Below are 6,031 nucleotides of genomic sequence, written 5' to 3'. Positions count from 1 at the left end.
ATATATATATATATATATATAATGGAATAAATTATTCAACTGTATAATTCTAAAGCTGCTCATCATCTATTATTGATCAGTTAAAACAAAAAGATTAGCCAAGAGTCTTTTAAACAGGGTAAAGGATTAATATCATCTGCTGGACTGAATGTGTATTGCTGTTTTCTTCACATCTTCTCTATATACGTCTTTAGGCTGATTTAAATAAATGGTCCGTAGCTTTTCTGAGCAGTGAAAACAGAACGTACACAATTCCCTGGGTTTCCTTTTACCAGGGTAAAACAAATACTGTGGCTTTCAATTAAAAAGGGGCCATGGTGTAGAAACAATTATCTTATCTTTAATGTGAATACAACAAATGAGTTGATTGTAGATTTCAGGAGAAACATGAATAGGTCAAACACTATTTCCATCATGGTAGACGAACTGGAGGTGGTGGAGGACTATAAATATCTCAGTGTTCACCTGGACAACAGACTGGAGTAAAGATGCAACTGTGAAGCCATCTACAAGAAGGGAGAGAGCAGACTGTACTTCTTGAGGAAGCTTAGATCCTTTGGTGTTTGCAGCAAGATGCTGCATATCTTCTATAAGTCTGTTGTGGAAAGTGTGATCTCTTCTGCCATCATCTGCTGGGGAAGCAGCATCAGAGCCAGGGACTTAAAAAAGCTCAACAAGCTGATAAAAAGGCTGGCTCTGTTCTGGGGACTCCTCTGGAACCTCTGGAGATCATTGTTGAAAGAAGGATTCTTCATAAAATGAAGAACATTATGGAGAACCCTGATCATCCTCTTCATGAGACTGTCCTACAACAACAGAGTGTCTTCAGTCAGAGGCTTCTTCAGATCTGCTGTAAGACGGAGCGCTACAGGAGATCCTTCCTGCCCACAACCATCAGCATCTACAACGGCTCTTTGAAGTAAGCTGTATTATATGAGCTACAACAACATTTAATTTCTCTTTGGAATTAATAAAGTATGTTTGTATTAAATTGAATTAAATTAAATTAAATATAAATGTTGTTGAAAAGCTCTCAAGAAACAGACTTGGGCACCCTTGATTTACAGGGTTTTACCAACCAAAAGTAAGAGATTTACTATCATTGCAACCCACAACACTGTCTGGAGCAAAGAGCTGAGATTTCCATCTCCATTTGTGCGTCACCAGAATTAAAGCAGAAAACTAATGCATCATTGTTGATTTGCTTATGTGACGGTGCAAAAGCAGGTAAGAATTGATTGTGCAGCAGGAAGGAGACTACTGTTCAATTCTAGAGTGGATAAAAATACTGAATACAGCTGTAAACTAAGCCATACGTCTCTGACTTCCAGGTGAGGAGGAATAAGTGTATTTTGGTCTTTTCCTCCTTACAGAACAGGTTAGACTGAGTCTGGTCTGCATGGACTCCTTGTTCACACACACCATTTCCGCTCTGCACACAAATTTCCTATAAGGGACTGAGATCAGGGCTATTACATGGCCACTTTATTGTCATTAAGCCACTTTGTAACTAATTTGGCAGTATGAAGAGGATCATTGTTATTATCCATAATCCATTCTATTGATAACAGGAAATAGGTGAATAGAGTAATTCTATGTACAGGTGCATCTCAATAAATTAGAATACCTTTGAAAAATTCTATTTTAGTTATTTCTTAAAAAATATCAAGTTTTTCTAAGAAGTCATTCATCTTCTATACCACTTATTCCATAGGGGGGGTCACAAAGGAGCTGGTGCCTATCTCCAGCAATCTACAGGCAAGAGGCAGAATACACCCTGGACAGGTTGTCAATCCATTGCAGGGCAACATAGAGACATACTGTAAGCCAGAATCTCTGGAGAAAAACCACACATGAAGAAAGACCCCCAGCTGGGATTTGAACCCAGGACCTTTTTGAGAGAATTTAAGTACACCCTTTCATCAAACTTTTTGACAGGTGGGTGGGACTTCCGGTGAGGGCGGGATTTCCGGTGGGGGGCATATGGGCGCCATGTGGTTGCCACGTGGGCAGGAGGTCACGTGGTCAAGCAGGTGGTGTGTCCAAGGGGGGCGTAACAGTGGATGCTGATTGGTTGTCGTCATTAGGGGCAATACCTTAAATGAGTCAATTAAAACACAGGGGTGTGTTTGTTATAAATAGAACAAGACAAATATGGTATTATCGGAAACTGTTTGGCATCAGCACCAATTAAAAATAGAGGGGGTGTGTTTGTAAGCATCGTTAAACCTTGAATAACCCAATGAAAACAATAGGGCGTGCCTTAGTGTTTACTTTAAATACAGAGATAAAACTCTGCACTTTACATGCAGCATTCGTTGGAAAAAAAAGGACACCCGTTCAACAATGGCTAGAGTTAAGAGAGTTTATCGTCAAGCGGAGGAGAAACGCAACGCGTGCCAAGATGATGATGATGAACAAGCAACTGCATCATATACTTCCTCAACGGAGATACCTATCGGAATTCCCGTCGTGACATACTCTACCGATGATGAGGATCCAAAATCAACTTCAACAACCATGGTTGAAAATCAGACCTCGGTTCGGCCAAGAGGTATGTCAGTTCTGTGCGAAACCCCAGTGACCGTCTACCAGTATTCATCCCGTGAATTGAATGCTCCTAAGAAATCAACATACTACATCTGCAGGGTACAAAGACCCCCGTTCAAGACTCTGCAGGAAGAATGGTCTTTGGAGCCATATGGCCTGGTTGGCAGCTGGGGTTATATTTTCATGTATGAAATAGGAGAGCTTTGCCTGTATCAATTGGATCAAGACGAGGTATTTAATGGATCACTGGCTCTGTGTACACTCACCCACAGCGACTGGGCTGTGTTAAAGCTTGCAATCCCGCACCTTAATGATAGCCCTGAAACAGTCTCAAGGCAGGAGAGGGAGAAAGAAGAAGAAGAAGAAGAAGAAAATGAACTGTCTCCTCGACCTGTAAAACGGGCGAGAATGTTTCATATACCATCCGATGTTGAAATAGCTGAGAGAGAACCTCTCTTTAGCGCAGTGTGGGGGTCAAAAACCACAGCAAATGGCCGCTGGTCTTTTCGGGCAAGCAGACGCAGGAACAACCGGACGAGTCCCTCAGATCTGTTTGTGTTGGAGGCTTTCAATCAGGACTGCGGCGTATTCAAGACAATGCTGGCTCTGCCGTTTGAAGCTTGGGCAGAGAAGATGAGTGAAATTGGACATCGTCTTTCCGACCTTTTCCAAAAGTCACGAAGTTGGATCGATGTCATGTCAGTGAAAAAAACGCTGACGTTTCCTGTTTTACGTTTAGAACGAACCCTCTTCTGAGGACACGCCCCTTCCTATGATATATATACGGGGGGATAACTGCAAGCTCACAGACACTGAGAATCGTATCATGAGAATGAGTGGACCGACACCATACAGGGATCTCTACAACCACCGAGCAGAGATCCACTTCTCTCCTGAGCACGATGAAAGCTTCAACATTGGACCATATCATCCGCCTTCCCCTGACCTCTTCTCACCATCCACCTCAACATCCTCATTCTCAGAAAACCACTACAGTCCTGCATCACCTACAGGATACAACATGAAATATCTACCGCTTTCTCCAGACCTCTGCTCACCATCACCGCTATTCATGGCTGAGTCTGTAGACGCGAATGTCCTGCCTGAAGACATGAAGGTGGTCGTGGAGGAGGAGGTAGCCACCGGCTACTCACCCTCTACCGAAGCCCCTACACAAACCCTGGAACCGATGGAGGACCCTCAGCCTTCAGCAGAGGATGAGAGTAACCAGGAGGACGAAATTGACGGTTGGTTCTCAACCACCCTCATCAATACGGTGAAAACAGCGATACTTCATTTATTCAACATAACCTCTTTGAACTATCTCAGAGAAACCTGCTATGGATGTATAACGAACCACCCAAGCCAGCGTCAACACCATTGCCTGGAGGTACTGGGGGAGGATTATTACCAAGTCAACTTTCAACGCATCGTACGACGACTCGTAACCCCCAAACTCATTCCTGCTATTCAGAATCTTCTGGTACTTCGAAGCATACAAGCGGATCACTTCAGAGTGAAGACGATTGCCAAGACGGTTTTATATGAACTGAAATCGGTACAAGGCATCCACAGTGCAATAGCGCACGTTTATGATCGCATGGTCGATGAGAAATATCTCAAACAACTTAACTCTGTTTCAGAGTGCTATGGACTGACAAACTGATCTCACATGTTTGATGACTTGTTGTTGTATCATTTTTTTTTTTTTTAGTATTCCAGTACTTTAGTTAATCTGCATTATATGATTTTTCTTCTTTTTTCTTTTTTTACTATTAAATACAATTAAAGTAGGAACCTTTTCCCAAAAGTGTTGTTTTAAAAAGCTAGTAGTGTTTGAATTCATCTGCATTTTATCTGATTTTGTTTTCTGGTTGTTTTTTTTTGTTTATATTAAATAAAAATAAAATAAAAAAAAAAAAAATAATAAGGATAAAGCTACCCTCCTGTGTGTTTTTTCTCATTATTTAACAAGTAATCGGCAGAGATGGCAGGAAGACGGCTGATGAAGAAAGTATATTATAGCCCTTCAAATCCGGGAAGTTTTGGGGGTGTAGATAGGCTGAGGAGGGTTATGCAAGATGAAACGGGAAAGAAGGTTGCGGTTGAAAAAGTTAAAGATTTTTTATCAGGAGAAGATACCTATACTCTACATAAACCTGCAAGAATAAAGTTCCCGAGAAACAGAGTTTTTGTCACCAGACCATTGAGGCAGTTCCAGGCTGATCTCTGTGACATGCAAGCTCTGGCCATGGAAAATGATGGTTATAATTATTTATTAACAGTCATTGACATCTTTTCAAAAAGGGCGTATGTACGAGTTTTGAAGAGGAAAACAGCCGCTGAGGCGGTAAAGGCATTTGAATCAGTTTTTACAGAAAGTCAGATCCCCAAAAAACTTCAGACTGATGCCGGTAAAGAATTTTTTAACAAGAAATTTAAAGTTTTAATGGAGAAACACGGTATTGAACATTTTGCCACAGCGAGTGAAGCAAAAGCTTCAGTGGTCGAGAGATTTAACCGCACATTAAAAACAAGGATGTGGAGATATTTTACAGCTAACAATACCCGGCGGTACGTCGATGTACTGCAAAACCTAGCTAGAAGCTACAACCATTCCTACCACTCCAGCATTAAAATGAGCCCTATGGAAGTGACCCCTGAAAATGCCTTTCAAGTGTTTCAGAATCTGTATGATGTCAAGTCCAACAGATATTGCAAGGACTCAGTGACAACGTTTAAACAAGGGGATCTTGTCAGAATATCCAAGGTCCGTGGAGTGTTTGACAAAAAATACGAACAGAGTTTTACGGATGAAGTGTTTACAGTCTATGACCGGATACCCCGTTCTCCTCCTGTATACAAACTCAAAGATTTGGATGGAGAACCTATCGAGGGTTCCTTTTACGCTGAGGAACTTCAAAAAGTAAAAATATTTAACGACAAGATGTATCAAGTGGAAAAAATATTAAAACGACGTACGGTCAAGGGAGTCAAACAGGTTTTTGTAAGCTGGAAAAACTGGCCTGAGAAATTCAACAGTTGGATCAAGTTTGATGAACTTCGAAACGTATAAAAAAGGTTTGCACTAAACCTCACAGTTGACACAGCATCATGAACCGTCAGGTAGAGGATGATGGCTTTTACGTTACTCTTCCATCTAATGCTAGCATGGAAGTGTTTAAAAATAATACCAGTTCAAGTTTCCGTGTAAATTTAGCTCAACATATTGATTTAGAAGGCCAATGGATGGTTGCATTAGCCGAGATTTCATACCCTCATACATGGCATAATTTACCGGATTATGATGCCTACTTTGAATGGAGGAAGGTTGGTGATGTGGAGATCAATACGCAAAGGATCAGAAGTGGCTACTATAACAGCGTTGTTCAACTCGAGACAGAGATGGAAATGTTTTTCAAAAAATTGAAATCGGGTTTACGCATTAAATTCAGCAAAGTTCAAAAGAGATTTGCATTTC

The sequence above is a fragment of the Girardinichthys multiradiatus genome, chromosome 22, assembly GCF_021462225.1.
Source record: "Girardinichthys multiradiatus isolate DD_20200921_A chromosome 22, DD_fGirMul_XY1, whole genome shotgun sequence".
NCBI lineage: Eukaryota > Metazoa > Chordata > Actinopteri > Cyprinodontiformes > Goodeidae > Girardinichthys > Girardinichthys multiradiatus.
This window is presented reverse-complemented; position numbering follows the sequence as displayed.